The following is a 19,474-nucleotide window of genomic DNA, read 5'->3' as shown; positions in this document are numbered from 1 at the left end:
CAAAGATATCCTCTCCTCACGCAGATATCTTTCATGTGCTTTGCCATAATCAAATGAGCCAAATCAATGGAAACGTCATTCACATAGGGGGAAACACTTCATTTAGTCACCCCTTAATTTATCCCCCCCACAGTGTATTTAATTACAGCGATTTTTTTTTAAATTTAGATAGCCTATATGTGGAAGAAATGGCTTTTATTAAACATATTTAACGTGCACATTTTCTCCCAATTTAGGTCTGATTTTTGGCTGCCAAAATCTTGTTAAAAATTTCTTCATAACATTATTACTTATAAGTTGGCATGACAAAATTCCTCATCTCATCTATGCAAATTACTGAACTTTTTAATTTTAAAAGAAGCTTATGAAACTGTATGAGCTGCAAGGGCGTAAGAGACCAGACGCCCGGTTCCAGCATGTCGCACTTGGTGGTTGGCCATGATGGTTTGCTTCCAGCCAAGCGGTCGCCAATTAATTTACTGTTTTTGTACATTACGACACAGCTTTGTGTCTCTGGGTACAGAGGAGCAGTAAAATCTCATCATGAAAATGTGCTACCTATTGGCTACGGTAAAGTGTTATTTGTTCAACTGGCAAGAACTGATTGGCTGTTGTATACTTATCGAAAAAGGCTAACCAAGAAACCCAGAAATATTACGCAAATAATTTCACTGCATTTGCTGCACTTTTAAGAAAAGTTTGGAAAAGGGTAGTAGACTTACTAATTCAAAAACCGTTTTCTCATTTAAAAGTATGTTGAGGGAAAAAAAAAAAAAAAAAAACTTTTGATAGTTCGTTTTGTAAGTACTCTTTGATCTTCCATACTACGATTAAATTGTAAGCTAAAAGTACCTTCACACTAAAGCGATTTTAAAATAGATAAAAAAATATCAAGAATAATGAACAGCAATCGACAGCAAAACTACAGCACATCTGGAAAAGATACTGCAACGCAAAACCAGAACGGAAGAGTAGTAGTATTTAATTATGGCAAAGCACACTAGGGCTATCTGCCTCGTGGAGGACTTTCCAAGGGAAACTGGCTCGTATACACGTTTCACATGGGAAAAACCCCGAAAACACCCATGCAACCAGCCCGTTCGCGGGATTCGAACCTCGAACCGAACTACCACTGTTCAGTGACTTTACCGCTCGGCCGCTGGTGGGCTTCCAGAACGGAAGAAATGATTCAAATAGCTAAGTAGGAATATTATGTTGAGTTCTCGTTTTTTCCTTCTGCTTCTTGTAAACAAACCCATTTATTCTTCTTCGACCTCAAGTACTGGGTGATCAAAAAGTCAGTATAAATTTGAAAACTTAATAAATCACGGAATAATGTAGATAGAGAGGTAAAAATTGACACACATACTTAGAATAACATGGGTTTTTATTAGATAAGCAATAATCTGATCAGAAAAGCAATAATTAGCATAACAAATTAAGACAAAGCAAAGATGATGTTCTTTACAGGAAATGCTCAATATGTTCACCATCATTCCTCACATTCCTCAACAATAGCTGTAGTCGAGGAATAATGTTGTGAACAGCACTGTAAAGCATGTCCGGAGTTATGGTGAGGCACTGGCGTCGGATGTTGTCGTTCAGCATCCCTAGAGATGTCGGTCGATCACGATACACTTGCGACTTCAGGTAACCCCAAAGCCAATAATCGCACGGACTGAGGTCTGGGGACCTGGGAGGCCAAGCATGACGAAAGTGGCGGCTGAGCACACGATCACCACCAAACGACGCGCGCAAGAGATCTTTCACGCGTCTAGCAATATGGGGTGGAGCGCATCCTGCATAAAAATCGTACGTTCCAGCAGGTGTTTATCAGCCAGGCTGGGGACGATGCGATTCTGTAACATATCGGCGTACCTCTCACCCGTCACGGTAGCAGTTACAAAACCAGAATCACGCATTTCCTCGAAGAAAAAAGGCCCGATAAACTTTTTTTTTTTGGTTCTAATAAAACCCCATGTCATTCTAAGTATGTGTGTCAATTTTTACCTCTCTATCTACATTATTCCGTGATTTATTAAGTTTTCAAATTTATACTGACTTTTTGATCACCCAGTACATTTCAGACACAGATGATGACACTGAATTTATTTCTCAGTGAGAAAAAGTGCGTACGGTAGTAATAAAATATCTTGCTTCTCAAATAAGAATGAAATTTAAAATATAAATATATATATATATATATATATATATATACATATAAATATCAAGGTACAAAATCAGAGAGTCATTCTTTAATTAAAATCGAGAAAATACGGCTTATTCATGACATTTTGAGGAACTTTGGAATTTCAGGCCTAAACCCGTAACGCTCGGAGGGTTTAAGACGTGTAAGGATTTTATCTAAAAAGGATACATCAGATAATACGATCGCAGCGTGATTATGAAGAAAAGAATAAATGTATTATTTGATTTTGTGACGAAAATTGATGTTTATAAATGGTCGGAAGGATATGGCTCGAAATTCAGTATTCTCGAGGTGAATTTCGGATAGTTTCTATTTAAAAGAAGGGAAAGCAGTTAAACGTTGCAATATTCGGGTGACAATTTGCAGTTAGAATTACTGATGTCAGTAGTTTAGATAAACAGGAATGTTCAAGGCTTTAAAATGGCAGCCAACGGTGATACCATAATGGTCTCATTCTTTCCGAAATTATTAGCGGTGGCTGAAAGCTAATTTTTAATACATAAGCTAATGAATAAAAAAAATCTGATGTGTACACCATATGACTTCTTTGTACGGAATATTAAATTATACACTTTTTTTCTTGCATTTCATTCAAACTTTATTGGATTGAATTAAATATATTTCGTCGATAGCGCATAAACCACAATAGAATAAATGCACTATATTTGTTTACCACAGCGACACTCTGGCGCTAGATTCACTTAACAGCGTTACATTTCATTCATTTTATAACTTTTCTGAACTTTGTGAATTTCTTTCTTCGGCTAATACCGACTTCTTCGAGTCTTGACTAGTAAATCAAACTAGTGCCAGTGGCCTTTCATGGTAAATATTTAAGAAATGACGCCTTTTGGCATCAACACCCGTAGGTAAGAAATTTTCATGATAAGCATACGACCTTTTTAAACTATGGAGATGAAATAGAAAATTTCCTAAAGCAAACTAGTAATCTCAACATGGCATGCGCAGACAAGCAATTTTTGAACATAAAGCAATATAGGCATTGATAGTCGTAAACGGTCATTAAAATGGCAATTGAGTTTTATAACTCAGAATGCACAAAATTTACATCATCTGAAGAATTATCTAATCGCTGCCACACTTTCTTCTCAAATACTATAATAAACCTAAAACGATGTATAAAAAAAATTAAAAAAAGCAAACGAAAAGAAACAGTATTTCTCATTCAATTATTTCAGTTCTTACTTTACGACAAGAAAAAAAAAAAAAAAAAAAAAAAAAATACATAAAAACTCAAAATATCTATATTGAAAATTACGAAGTAAATCTTACACACGTCTTTCCGCGAATAAATCCCAGAATGGATTAAGCATGATTTAATTCGCAATAATACTCGTAGAAGAAGGCATTATGTTTGTGGCTGCGAAGCTTAGTTTCTCTAGATTGGCAACAAATCCACTATTCTGCTAAGTTTCAAATGAAAACAAATATGGCCGCTTTGGTAAAGATAATTAATTAGGTTAGCCGAAATTAAGCAACTTTTAAATTGTTGATAATTCTACAAATACTGCATGCAAATTTACTAAATGCATAAAACCCTTAACCGGAAGGTAAGAACAACATAGTTAAATCCTTTTTAAAGCAAAAAATACACAATTTACAAACATATAAGATTAAAGAAACTGAGCTCACTGAGCCGAGTAACAGAGTAAGTATATAAACCAAAATCGGAGGGGCACATCTACATGTTATAGCAGACCTATATACAAATATTTCTACGTTCTGAGACTACTCATTTTTGAGTTATGCGAGATACATGCGTACGTGCAAGACGATACGAAAATTCTCTTCATAATTCATTTTAAATCAGTTTTAATTTTTTTGGGGAAGGGGGAAGAGTCCTTTATTCTGTTCTTAAGTACAGATGTCACGGAAAAACATCGCTAAATTGCATTCGATAGCTGTCAAAATGGATATTTTCGTTGAAATATGATATCCGAAATTTTTCGCGATTACAATACTCTCTTTTTACTTCGTACAAGGAAGTAAGAAACGAGAGAGAGAGGGGCATTTCCATCCTAATATACAATAAAAGCGTATTTAAGCAACATTACTGCTATAAACTTTTTATTCTACTCACAGATGCTCACGGTATAAAAGTTTCATATTCTAACTTTCATTTTTAGTTTAGTTTTAGTGTTGGTACTTTTTGCAACTAAGTTTTTTTCCCTTTCTAATTAAGTTTACTAAAATTAAGTTTTAAAACATCAGCATAAACATAAGAATATTTTTTCTCACCCAAACAAAATTAGTGATGCTTTTTTGTAACTAAATATTTTAACTGCATTTTTTTTAAAATTAACCTAAAATGTATTAAAAAAAACATGGACCAATTACTGCTTCATGTTTTTAAAAACATTTTTGCTCATGGTTATTTAATTTTAATCTCTTGATGTTTCTTAAATGGCACTGAAGAAAGCCCAGGCGCAAAGTCATACATGCATGAGCGTACATGCATAATGAAAACCTAATTTTCAAAAATGCTAGTTTCAGTATATTACTTGAAACACAAAGCATGAAAAAGGTAATTTCTTACTATGTGTATCAAAGTGCAATATTTTGTTCTGAAGATATCACCTGTAAATTTAAAAGGCTAAACATTACACATGTACTATACATTAACAAAAAAATTTCAAAATTTGAATCATTTATCTGAGCTATAGTATATTACTTATACTACTTATCTGAAGAGTTTCTAGATTTGTTCTAAGAATTTATAAAGACCAAGAAGAAGAGAACATCTATCGTTGTCCAAGACCCTGGGAATCTTACAAATGACAGTAAGAAATGTCTTGTTTTCTCCTTCTGTACCTCGAATTTCTTGAAGACTCGATGTGTATTTTCCTTTCGCCAAGGTATTATTAGTCTAAAGGGGCTTTGTCCCTGAAGGACTATTGTTTTCGTTTTGCGTTGAATCACTATAAATGTGCGTTTCACTTTTCAAACTGTTGCCACCAAATGTTAGAGTCCTGCATTATACTATTTGAAGAAATTAAATAATGACTCATCTGCATAAATGTACGTATATTTCTCGCATTGTGATAAAACAATGGTACATAGAGCCATCGAATTTCGAATGACGTCATCCTCCTACGAATATGGGCATGTGGAAGATCCAATTTGAAATTTGGAATTTGTTTTATGATCGATTTCCTATTTTCTAAAACGTTAAAGAATTTTTGAGTAACAAACTCAACGATTTAACAGCGAGCAATGGCAACACTTTACGCGGAAAAAAAGAAAACCTTTTTATCTCCAGCGCGCGAAACCGTGTACCGGAAATTCTAAAGATAGGCTGATTTTAAAATTATTTTGCGACATTGCTATTGAACTGAATTTTATGGTTTAAGTGAAAAGAACATGATATTTAATAAATAAAGGTAACACATAAAACATTAAAAAAACGCCCCTTTGGACGTAATTTAAAATCTGAAACCTTTCAGATTTTTTTTTCTAGTATTTATTTCAAAAATTTCTGCCTTCTGGAAATTTAAGCTGAAGTCTTTCACTATTGTAAACTGCGTAATTCACTATTGTAAACATTTGATAGACACAAAGCGATTTATCGATATGTCTGGAACCGCAACAGAGTTTTAAAAAGAGTGTATGATGTAGTTAAAAACATGAAACCAAAATTCCCAATATTGCTCTGTTGCCATTTATAAAGTTCATCAAATCCCTTGCAAATCTAAACTCTTTATTGCGGCATAGAATTCCTTTGTGCTACCATGTTTTTCTCTAACATGCAGTCTTAGACGAAATGTTCCGCATTGCCTTCAGCACTACAAAAGCTATGAAGACTATTATTTTGCAAATTAAATCTTTTCAGGTACAGAGAGAAGCGCTCATGTCCAGGAATTATTTGATTGCATTCAAAATCACATATCATTCTCATCATTTCAGAAACTTCAAAGTTCAACAAATAATCTTCCCTTTTTCCGAAATGTTCCATTTTTCTTTAGAAATCCTTGATTTTACCAATAACAATTCTTTCTGATGCTTGAATATCGAACGCATCCCCGGCATTACCCGTAGCAGCCTCTTTGGCTAGCATGTTGGCCCTCTCATTGCCTATAACACCAATATGGGCTTTTATTCAGTTCATTTTCACTTTATGTATTTTCTCAATTTTTAAAAGAAGACTTCTTACATATGAGACCAAAATATTAGTGTTATCAACATCTGCTTGTGCTTTCAAACCAGATAACGAGTCATTATATATATTAATATATGCTATATGTCTTTACAGTTAGGTTTTCATCAATCCATTTGAGAGTAAATAGGATAGCAGCCAATTCGGCTTGAAAAACCGAATTGTAAGGTTCAAGACGAATTTTGCCGTGGTCTGTTTCTATATCAAACAAATAAACCACATATGCTGCACCAACTCCATTGTCATAACCCGAACCGTCAGTAAATATGTCCAAATCTCCTACGCAAACATTTGTTCTCGGATATTCCACTGCTTTTCTTAATGCAGGATGTACACTGTTAATATTATATAAAATCTGAAAATTTTCATATTTATTATTTTATTTATTTATTTACTTTTTTTAAAAAATCCATGCATTTTTGATTTTCGGGAGTATTCAGAGAAAACTATTTTGACACGAAACGTACAAACATCGCAATAATCAGTGATGAAACTTACAGAATTAGTAAACTAGCATCAAAGGGATTCAACAATGTACATTAACCAAAATTTGCACACGTGTTTTTCTTAAATTCGGAAAAAATTAAAAAGTGATTCTATTTTCCCCTCAGTTTAGTGGATATAATATATGGACATACGCATACACACGAACATACACACATACATGCATTCATATATGAATCTTTAAGGAAATGCATATTTTTTCATTCAGTTTAACATACGCAGTTCAACTTGAAATGAGAATGAAAGAAAGTTTTTCATATACACGACCTCTTAGATTTTACATTTCTTAAATTCTTCCTTAAATTACTTCTGTAGTAATCACACTACTACATTGCCAACGAGAAACAGGAATAACTTCGCGCTTAAGTCTGTGATTAATTTGTATTATCGACACTTTCCACCACAACTCAGACAAGCTAAAACCACAAAGCGTAAAATTTTCGGGTCGGCACAATACTTCTGATTGCGTATCCAAAAAAATTGATGTAGTCAAGTGCTGCAACTGTTTAGAAACGGGACACACAGCCAACTTTAGAAGATGTCCGAAATTTCCTAAAGTTACTTATGTCAAAAATGCTATTCATAAAAACGATGCCAAACTGTTACTAAAACTACACAAGTCAACACAGGTATCTCCTATGCCAGTGTTACCCAAAATACACTCATGTCCATAAATTAAGGATAATTTGGAGTCACGCGGAAATCGAACTCTAAAATAAATATATTACCTGTAAAATCACTACACACATCTTCAAGAATCATATGCAAATTTCAGGAATTAACCAGATGACACCGATGGTACGTCACAATGACGAAAGTGTAAGAGAGTGATATATAAGGAATACAGGCAAAGAAGTAAAATTGTTCGCAGGCGCTTTATAAGCATTTCAGTGCAATAACCGAATAGTTATGGCACAAAGGACGCATTTGGATGATTTTTTACGTGGTAGAATTATCGGCTGTCTGGGACGTGGGCGAACCCAACTGGAAGTATCAAACGAACTTGGAATTGCCCAGAGGGTCATCTCCAGGCTTGGCAACGATTCCAAGATGATTGTAATGTGAGTAGACGTTACAGCACAGGTCGCATTGTGGACACCGCAACAGTGGGCTTGTGGGATGTTTTCCGACGAGTCCAGGTTTAGCTTGCAATCTGATTCTCGCCGGACTTTCATATGGAGAGTTTCAGCTACCCGTTACCACCAAGAAAACATCATTGAACGACACCGTTACGGTGGTGCAGGAGTGCTCGTTTGGGGTGGAATTATTCTGGGTTCCAGGACTGACCTGCATGTTCAAATTGGAACCATGACAAGCGAAATCTATCGGGACGTCATTCTGGAACAACACGTTTCGGGGCGCCATGGGAACACAATTTGTGTTTATGAATGACAACGCTCATCCTCACCGTGCAAACATTGTAAGCGAATGCCTTCAATTGGAGGATATCACCCGTATGGACTGGCCACCATTCTCACCGGACTTGAATCCAGTAGAGCACGTGTGGGACATGCTTGGCCGACGAGTTGCAGCCCGTTAACCTCCTCCTACATGTCTACCGGAACTTCGGAGAGCATTGCTTTTTGAGTGGTGTAATATCCCCCAAGATCAGATCGATAAGTTGATACTCAGCATGCCTAGGCGTTGTACGAACTGTATTGCATCGTCTGGGAGACATACAATGTATTAACAATCATACCAACCATGTAATATTGGTTTTTTATGAATAGTTTTTTTTTTTTTTTTTTTTTTTTGTAATTTGCTTCAGGGAGACAAAATCGCTAATTCTTTTAATAATATCGAACATACAGCATCTTTTTTTGCTCTTTACCTTTTGTTTAATAAATAAGCTTTACAAATAAGTCAAATTTGTTTTGCTTCTAACTCTTCTTTTGCCTGATTTTGCATTATCCTTAATTTATGGACATGAGTGTAGAATTGTAACTACTAAAAACGAGTCAAATAGCAATTCTGAAGTAAATAAAGAAAATACTAATATTGCGAAACCTAACGACTTGGGATCAAGTGTCTTCGCAGATTTTCAAATTGCTTAAAGAATTAAATAGCATGTTTTGAGGCTACACCTTATCCAATATCATCCAGAAAATAGCTGCTAAAATGCTGGAAATTCAGACTACAGAAAACTCTATCGATAAGCTATTTGTATTATTTAACCTCTTCGAAGAAATATTTACGCGCCAAAATGTCAGTAATGTATAATTCCTGTAATTGTTCCATAGTATTATTGCATTAAAGCATACTATTTACTAAAATAAAAAGAAACTTTAAAAAATTATTAAATACTACCTTATGTAGGCAATTAACTATTATGCACCTCATCGTATATATCCAATTCACCTGAGTAATTGGCCTGCTGCTTCTTGTTATGTTTTACCCAATACCTTGTAATCTAGCCTCACTCAAGTCATTATCAGTGCCATCACATCTGTTCTTTACTTGTTACTTTTTATTCTACGACATGCAATTCTGAATATGTACGCCATGTAACATGTATTATTATTCATTACATTCCTTCTCACTGAAAGACTTGCAACTTTTTCTCATAATGTTTATGTATTTTATTTCCAGCATTTACTGCTATCACCAGATGCTTATCTCCGACATCTTTTTCACATTAACTAGTCAAAAGGTTTCATCCATAATTAATTTAACTTTCTCAATTGATATTTTTAATTTGAATTTTTTTCAGATTTCTCATAGATCACATCGGTCTCAAAATGTAAAGAAATTTGTCTGATTATTCGAAAATGAAATTCGAATAGTCGACAGCCGTCATTTATAATAGTCTTTTTATATACATCCCCAACCCAGGTATATTTTAGATGACGTTCCCGAGTTAACATACGTGTATCATAACCTTCGCTAGACAGCTTAGACATCGGCATCTGATATATTATATCTTGTTAGTGTGCACATAATTAAAATTACAACTGTTCGATAAAGGGTATAAGGGATTTCTCCCACTTCCCTAGCGTGCCTTCGTGGTGTATCGATAGCACACTGGGCCAGTATTCCAGAGGTCCGTGGTTCGATTCCCGGCGAAGGCGGTTGCATATTTTTCATCTTTTCTGCTTCCAATTAACCTAATGTCTCTACAAGTGACGCCCGAACTAAAAGGGTTGTGTATGATGATTCTCCGCACCCAGGATTTGGCGACTAGGTCCCCTAAAACCCTAGTCGCCCTTTAAAAGGGGGAGTATATAAAGGATTTCTCCCACTTCCCTAACGTGCCTTCGTGGTGTAACGGTAGCACGCTGGACCGGTATTCCAGAGGTCCGTGGTTCGATTCCCGGCGAAGGCGGTTGCATATTTTTCATCTTTTCTGCTTCCAATTAACCTAATGATTCTACAAGGGTAGGGCTCTTTGGCCCAGGTATCCTGGTGTGCACACCGCTCTCTCGTGACACTGATTGATCTGTAGCAAAGAAACGTCAGATGCCGATGTCTAAACTATCTAGCGAAGGTTATGATACACGTATGTTAACTCGGGAACGTCATATAAAATATACCTGGGATGGGGATGTATATAAAAAAACTATTATAAATGACGGCTGGCGACTATTCGAATTTCATTTTCGAATAATTAGACAACTTTCTTTATAATTTAAGACCGATATGATGTATTTTACGTATGCTAACACTGATAGACGGGAAAGATTTTACTATTTTCTTTTGAGGATGATCTACGAACATATATTTGTAAAATATAATCAAATGCTCGCCTCGCAAATGCTCTAGAACTGCGGTTCTTAACCTTTTGACTAACCCGTACCATCTAAACAAAAATTAAACATTTTCAGTACCACCACTACAAAGTACTATTACCACCACCACTCTTGAACTCGCATAAAATTACGAGTGTTGGGAAAAAAACTCAATCAGGATGTTGGGGTTTTAATTTTTGAATTTAATAGTTAAAAATACTTTGCTTCTTTGCGTACCACCTATTTTTCTCTTGCGTACCACCGGTTGAGAACCCCTGCTTTAGAAGCTTCTCGTCTGCTTCCATCATTCCAGATCTCGGAAAAGAACTTTTTTTCATATATCAGAGAGCTGGAAGTGAGGGTGTAATTAAACAAAACAAAATAAAACCTGAGAGCCAAAAATGGGAAGGGAAAGATATTTTTCTTTCCTCCTTTTTAGGAAGAAATAAATGGAAAATTTCGCAGCAAGGGAAGGTGGGGGTAAAAGCGGAACATTTTCAAGGAAAATATCTGTAAGTGAATGGGTTGTATGATTTTAGAGTACGGAAAAAAGCATAAGAAGAGTTATTATATGAAAACCAAGAGTGCAGTGGTCGACCATGTGACGAACTGTGTTTGATTATATTAATGAAAGATTCGCACATTTAAAAATTTTGTGCGGTGAAAGATTTTATAAACTCGGGTGCAGGGAATAAGTTAATATTATATATAATTTAACTTATCTGAAGAAGGATAATATTTCATATTCTTTTGTTAAATTTTCAAAAATATTAAAGTTAGCAATGGAATTAAGATTAAATTAATCATCAATTAATTAGGTTTATGCTTGCTTTCGTAAAAAATATTTAAGACCAGAATCAAGTATAAATACTTATTTAACATTTTTAAAATTTTGATGGTCGATGTTTTTCTGTAAATTAGGCTCAGCGTTAAAATTTTGCCTTTCCTCTAGATCTAGTTTCTTAAACTGTGGGTCGCGACCTCCCATGGGGGTCGAGAGACTTGCAGTTTCAGCAGTTTTTATATTACTTATTAAAATAATTTTACAATTACCAAATATTTTTACGCAATGTATCTGAAAATAGGTAAAGATACGGGGGATACAAGAATAAGAAAGAAACAAGAAGAAACAAGAAGATACAAAAGATAAAGAAAAGAAAAAACGAAAACGTTTCGAAGCATTCTTTTTGTAATATAAACGTTCATTTTAATTGCTTTGCACGTGAAGGTGGCTGTCATTTCATTTGTTACTTATTTAAAATTTTCACGTTGTCCTATGTCTTAAAATTAGAAATGAAAGTTAATGCTTTAAAACTGCAAAAGTATATTACAGTAACAAGTGAAAAAAGTGACAGTTTCACTCACACGTGTGTCGGATTTGCGCAATGCTTATGGCGTCCCACAAAATTTTCGTAAATATTATGGGGTCCTGGGGCCCTGAAAAAAATCTCAATTAGAAAAAGGGGTCGCGACTGAAAAAAGTTTAAGAAGCCCTGGCTATAGATTAACTGTAGTCTCCAGTCTTCTGCTTATGTGGGTTGTTCTGAAGTCAACTTTAGTAAATAATGTCGTCTCTTTTTTATGATATTCAGCCATATTCCTCAAAGACAAATAGAAAATTTACCAAAATGATCTCGATGGCTAACTTTTGTTGTATATAAATGTATAATAACGGTTTGATGTCATTCTTGAAGAATAAGTTGAAAAGATTATTATGAAATATTTTTGTTTAAGAAATGTTTTGATACTTTTTAAAACGTTGCTTTTCAAAAAGAACAACAGTCTTATAGACAGAGAAAATTATAGTTGCTTAAATATGATGCGCATCAAGTCAAGTCCAAAGTAATTAAAACTGGAAATTTATCCCAGATTTTGAAGAATTATTTTGCTATTACAGTTTCGAATTTCAAAATTTTGGCCTTCTTATAATTATGCTTGTATCAGAATAAATCACATTTATTTCATTATCATTGTGACAAAGTGTCCAGATTCAAACATGGACTTCCTTTTCTCAGAAAAACACGCAAAGTTTCACGACCACCCTAATCTTTACAATGTTCTGTCACCTAAGAGTTTTTTAACAATGCCTTATATGCTCAAGAATTTTGTCCCAAACATTATTTACTGTCCAAAAAGATTAAAAACAATTTTGGGACTAGTCTTACTGAAAGCAATCAATTTTACCACTCGTTTCTTTTTATAACTTCCGAGTAGAAAGGATTTTATAAATGTTATCAATCATCTGTCACTGCAATCGTAAAACCGATGGCGATTTCGATCTTCACACCAGTAGGATAAAAGGTCTTTTCGGTTTAAATCATTTTCCATTTTAGCCTCCTATACTCTTACAGAATCGCTGAAAGAATTCACTCTCTATATGCATTTTATTTGCAAAATTAAACTTTCCCTTAAGCTATAATATAAAGTATTTCTCCCGCCTTCCTAGCATGCCTTTGTGGTGTGGTGGTCTGCACGCTTGGCGCGTATTCCAGAAGTCCGTGGTTCGATTTCCGGTGAAGAAGTTGCTCATTTTTCACGACTCCGGTTTTCAAAAAGTCCTAATGTCTCTACAGTGGCACCCGAACGAAAAGGGAAATAATGGATGGACCAAAAGGGAAATAATGGATAACCAAAAGGGAATGGATGATAATTCTCCACACCCAGATTTTGGCGATTGGGTCCCCTAAAACCCCAGTCGCCCTTTAAAGGGGGAGTACATAAGGTATTTCTCCCGCCATTTTACCGTGTCTTCGGGGTGTAGTGCTCTGCTCGCTCGACGCGTATCTGAGAGGTTCATGGTTAGATTCCCCGCAAAAGCGTTGCTGATCTTTCACTTCTTCCAAAAAAATACCTAATGTCTCTACAAAGCAAACTGCTCCATTTATCAGATCTGAAGCAAAAATTATTTCGTGTTTAGCCTTTTTTGAAATATTACAGTATGTAAAATTTCTGTGTCCTAAAATGTACAAATTGCAAGTATCTGCATTTTACATATGGACACGTATTATTGAAGAAATATGTAATATGAAATTCAAAGGTGAATTAAGTATAAATTTTCAACCAAAAATAGACAGTGCATTTTTCCATGAAATATCTGTATAAAAATGCAACAAAGCCATTTAAGGAAAATAATCAATAATTGCTGAAAGTTCTGAAATACCTAAATATTTACGGTAATTGCATTAATAACCTTTATCGTCGTTGTTATATTAAAACTATTAGAAAGAAAATTTATGTTTATTTGAATTCGAATTATGGTTTATGTCTCATTAATTTTAGTAAAATAATGCAAGAAGTTAAATTTAAGCGAAAGAAAGAGTAACCTTATGTGTAGCGTAGCTTTTTAATAAAAACACTGTCGACGAAAAAAAAAAAAAAAAAAAAAAAAAAAAGTTAAAAATAAACTACGCCAAATATAAAGTTTCTGTTTTGTCTAATTTTTAAGTTTTACGCTGACGTGTTTGTCTTCCTTCTTGATATTGCCAAAGGTTTTGGTGGCAATAGTTACCATCGTTTCCCCACAGTGCGATTAAATTCGAAAGACAAATATATTGCATTTTGCCGAGTGGCAAAGCTTTCCCCCAATTTTTTTAAATTAAATTTGATACATAAATACCTTATGCTTTTCCGAGCGGCAACATAAAAGTTTTCAGATCCCTGAATTTTTAATCAAAAGTTAATTAAATACGCACAAAATACGAAGTAAATAAAAATGAAATTTGAAATTCGAAATTCGGGCTTCAAGGTGCACATGTTCGGTTGGAGGGTTACCTGTGTTCAAAATTTGGCTGCTCTAGTTGCCGCTGTTTTTCCTTAATGCAAGGAACATACAAGCATACATACTTATGCACAAACATATGAGTGCAAAGCGAAGATTAATAAAACACGGTTATTAAAAAGGACATACATTTATTAAAATTCATAATATCTTTATTCTAACTTAAGAGGCAATTACAACAGTGCTACTACAATCCGTTAGTCATAAGTTCTGTTACTAAGGCAACGCATTCTATAATATTAATTTGATCCCGTTAATAAAAAGAGTTCTCTTCCTATTTTTTGAATAATTATTTCCCATTGCTTTTTCGAACTTCTAAAATTGCCTCCTTTTTACACAAAATAAAGTATTATGATGTTTGAAATAAAGTAACTATAATTTAGTTTGTTATCACTGTTAAGAAAACGGCAATTAAGAAAGCAAACAAAAGCATTATGTGATATGAATTTTCTGCACTTTACGCAACCTATTAGACATTTTAAAAACATTGAAAAAAAAAAAAAAAAAAAAAAAAAAAAAACTGAAAGCTTTTATATTTTACATTACGCCCAAAGGGATCTTTTTTTTTTTTTTACTCCAAAGGGATTTGAATCCCGAAGGACTATTAGTTTCGTTTTGGCATTTTGCGTCGGACGGATAAATGTCGGTTCACTTTTCAAACTGTTGCCATAAAATGTTAGAGTCCTGCATTATATTTGAAGAAATTAAATAATGAAAATCTGCCTAAATGTATGTATATTTCTCACATTGTCATAAAATAACGGTACATAGAGTCATCGAATTTTGAATAACGTAATCCTCCAACGAATATGAGCATGTGGAAGACTAAATTTGAAATTTGAAATTTGTTTTATGATCGATTTCCTATTTTTTAAAACTTTGACGAATTTTTGATTAACAAACTCAAGGATTTCAAAGCGAGCAATGGCAACGTTGTGCAGAAAAAACATTTTTATCTCCAGCGCGTGAGTCTCTGTATCGGAAATTCTAAAGATATGCTCGTTTTAAAACTATTTTGCGATATTGCTGTTGCACTGGATCTTATGGTTTAAGTGCGAGGAACACAATATTTAATAAAGAAAGGTAACACACAAAATGTTAAAAAACGCCCCTTTGGACGTAATTTAAAATCTGAAACATTTCAGATTTTTTTATTATTATTATTATTATTTTTTTTTTAACGATTGGTGTGTTACGTTTATTTATTAAATATCCTGTTCTTTACACTTAAACCATAAAATTTAATTCAACAGCAATGTCGCAAAATAATTTTCAAACGAGCATACCTTTAGAATTTCCGATACACAGCCTCGCACCGATACACTTTTTTTTTTTTTCGTACAGTGTTGCCATTGCTCGCTTTGAAATCGTTGAGCTTGTTAATGAAAAATTCGTTTATGTATTACAAAATATGAAATCGATAATAAAACAAATTCCAAATTAGGGCTTCCAGATGCCCATATTCGGCGGAGGATTACGTTACCGTTGTTTTATCTCAATGCGAGAAACATACATATATTTACGCAGATTCTTCATTATTTAACTTCTTTAAATATAACACAGGACAGTAATATTTGGTGGAAAGAATTTAAGTGAAACGGACATTTAAAGTTTTCGATGCAAAATGCCATAACGAAATTAATAGCCTTTCTGGGCTAACGCCCTGCGGGCTAATAATTAAAATAGTGAAAATGACTTATAATTTAGAAAAGCAGCTTCATAGCAGATGGAAGAAACTCTAGCAATATATTAGTCATAAAATATTAATATTAATTAATTAGTATCGCAATGAAAAACAGTTAATAAAAGTGTCTCAAGGGAAGAAGTCATTAGGTTATAGTGTCTAGTATGCTTACGATGCCTACATTAACAAGCTCTAAAAAGGCTATAGAAGAATTGTCTTCAAGTCTTGCAAGAAGGCTCTGGTTTTTAGAAAACAAGCGAGACAAGCTTAATGGCTAGAAGCACTTAACGCCACAGAATCAAATCGCTATTAATCCCGGTAACAACGTGGCCTCAAATAGGCAGAACACGCTCTAAAATAAACTTGTGAAACCTTCACTTAAATAGCACTTATTTCTTCCTCAATCTGAATAAACGCTCGCTATCTCATTAACATTCTGTCATGAAAAGTGTAGATGAAAAGGAGAGCGACAGAAAAATATTTTAAATCATTTGTTAGTCAAAAATAAATAGATAAATCCTCACAAGGGTTTTTAGTCCAAAGGGATTTGAATCCCGAAGGACTATTAGTTTCGTTTTGGCATTTTGCGTCGGACGGATAAATGTCGGTTCACTTTTCAAACTGTTGCCATAAAATGTTAGAGTCCTGCATTATATTTGAAGAAATTAAATAATGAAAATCTGCGTAAATGTATGTATATTTCTCACATTGTCATAAAATAACGGTACCTAGAGTCATCGAATTTTCAATAACGTAATCCTCCAACGAATATGAGCATGTGGAAGACTAAATTTGAAATTTGAAATTTGTTTTATGATCGATTTCCTATTTTTTAAAACTTTGACGAATTTTTGATTAACAAACTCAAGGATTTCAAAGCGAGCAATGGCAACGTTGTGCAGAAAAAACATTTTTATCTGCAGCGCGTGAGTCTCTGTATCGGAAATTCTAAAGATATGCTCGTTTTAAAACTATTTTGCGATATTGCTGTTGCACTGGATCTTATGGTTTAAGTGCGAGGAACATGATATTTAATAAAGGAAGGTAACACACAAAATGTTAAAAAACGCCCCTTTGGACGTAATTTAAAATCTGAAACATTTCAGATTTTATTTTTTATTTTTTATTTATTTATTTATTTATTTTTTGAAACAAACTAGATTAACTGATTTTAGTTTTCTTTTTTCACTCAGATTTATTGCTTTAATTTATTGATTTCACTAAATTGTGTATTTTCTAAATCGGCTTCTGCCTATTAGTGACGAGTCTTTTCAAAAACAGTTTGTGAATTTGTTTTTATTGCAATAACTTTTAGTTTTGCTTTTAATGTGAATGAACACCCGGCATTGCAGAGAAGGCGTTTTCCATTGTTACGAATCACAGGATATTTTACTCACAAAATCACTTCTACGTGAAAAGGCAAGAAATAAAATTTCAAATATTTTAGTTTACCGCAGCTTACATACAAGCTTTTTTAAAAAAAAAAATAAAAGTGGAGTTCATACGTACTGAAAGGTCCGGTCGTCTTTTCCCGGAAATCCGGATAAACGCTGCAACAAGAACTTGCAGCAGCTTCGGGAAAAGTTTTTCCCGTTCAGATCCCCCTTCGATTAGATCCATTAAGCTTTCAGCGAGGGGAGGAAGGGAGTTATTGAGTTCTTACCCCTCTTTTATTTCCAACCCCTCCCTTCAGGGTAGTCACTTCGATTCCCATGGCTTTTGGCTGCGACTTTTCCGTTGCCTTACAAAGCGGGGGGTCGAGAAAGGGGAAAGCAGCTCCCTCAGGGGAGAAGTAGAAAGATGACTCTGCTGCAGAAAAAAGCTTTGAAAGAAAGATGTTTGCTCAGTTTTGCTCTTGCCGAAGAGAAGAATTTGTGTTCTTCAAATTTATAAACAACCTTACAAAAATAGAGCAACTTTTTGTCACCTCTTAGAAAACAAACTTCTTCTTTTTTGTTTGTATCCCATTCATTTACCTAAGTTTTTATATCTTTCTACGAAGAACAAATATTTGAGATAAATTTCCTGGAAAATACCGCAAAATATCTAAAGCCTTCAAAGCGGCAGTTATAATGTACAAGTGCGAAGAATCTAATCTAATTTTTATAAAATTAAGGCTGGATATTACTTCATGCTAGAACACAACACAAGAATGAATAATTTAAATCTAGCAGAACGCTGATATCTAGAAATTTCTCCACAGAAAATAGGGATGGGATGGAAGAAAGGAAAAGTGGCCTCTGGATCCATAGTTTGCTAAGATTTATGGAATTCTTGATGCGTCTTTACTGGGAGTAAATAATAAAATTCGACATAAGCAGTGCAGTCACATAAATATATATTGAAGTCTTTAAAATTCAAATAACTTTTTGAGGTGAAGGGAGGGAAAGAAGAATTCTATACATGTCTAAAAGTAAATAATGTCTAGCAGTGACTGTCACTTTTATCTATCTCTCTATTCCATTTTTATTGGATGTCATTTCTATCTCAAAAGAATTTTATCAGATACATTTATTCTGTCAAGTATTATTATTATTATTATTTTTGGTTACAGCAAGATACTTTTTAGAAGGGAGAAAAATCGAATGTTATAAGAAACGGAAGTTGATTGTATTTTTGTTTATGAGGAAAATAAATTGTTTGATTTTTCTCGATAAGAGGAATTGAAATAAAATTTATAGTTATAAAAAATGATAAAACTTTTGAGTGTAATCTTTAGAAAATATAAATGATTATTTTCAGATATTTTATACCTTTTTAAAGTCATTTTCTTTATATGCACACATTCATGTTTACATGCACATTTTTTACTTTACTTCTGTGACTGCAAACACACCATTCTGCACCTTAAAACTAAAAAGAGCGCATTTTAAAATCGGATTTTTCGTTAAGGATTTATTCTAATAAATTTAACTTTTCAAAAATTATTTTATTAGTTATAAATTTAATAGATAAAACTCTATATAAATAATTTAAATAGATAATTTTTTGTTGTTAAAAATTTGAAGTTGGTTATTAAAAATTAGTTATTAGTTGAACATTAGAGTTTTCGTTTAGTGACAATGAGTTCGTTTAAAAGTTTTGATAAACACAGCTTTGTTAAATAGAGAAATTAAGACGTATTTACATAGTGGGTATGTATACACATACCTACTTAATTTCTAATTCTGTATAACGTGTCTTTTGTTAATACTCCAAGGACAATATAATGTTCAGAGGACAATATTTTACATTAGTCTTGAACAATTTCAGATAAGAAATACGGAGTTTAAACTTTGCCTATTCTAAAGATCTTTTGAAAGGGAAAGTAAAAAGATCAGTGGATTTGATTCCTGGGGAAGCTCTCTGTCAAAATTCGTGTTGGTAAACAGTCTTCGTGGACTTCGTTTTAAATAAATAA

The 19,474-nt window shown here is 33.7% G+C and overlaps 1 protein-coding gene, 1 long non-coding RNA gene and 1 other non-coding gene across 4 annotated transcripts in view; 2 read left to right on the top strand and 1 right to left on the bottom strand.

The window, feature by feature from the left end:
- Window positions 1-19,474, bottom strand: part of LOC118192073 (uncharacterized) — a 544,392-nt gene that overhangs the window by 75,859 nt on the left and 449,059 nt on the right. The window lies entirely within an intron of this gene.
- Window positions 1-19,474, top strand: part of LOC118182984 (uncharacterized) — a 137,601-nt gene that overhangs the window by 12,289 nt on the left and 105,838 nt on the right. The gene's annotated exons all lie outside the window — the stretch shown is intronic.
- On the top strand, window positions 10,138-10,209 carry TRNAT-GGU (transfer RNA threonine (anticodon GGU)). The gene has a single exon. It is a non-coding gene; the product is annotated as a tRNA-Thr (tRNA).

Source organism: Stegodyphus dumicola, chromosome 10 (genome assembly GCF_044657685.1).
Source record: "Stegodyphus dumicola isolate Sdum_Otavi_A_Nest chromosome 10, ASM4465768v1".
Lineage (NCBI taxonomy): Eukaryota > Metazoa > Arthropoda > Arachnida > Araneae > Eresidae > Stegodyphus > Stegodyphus dumicola.
Note: the sequence above shows the minus strand (reverse complement) of the source record. Positions and strands in the feature narration are given on the sequence as shown.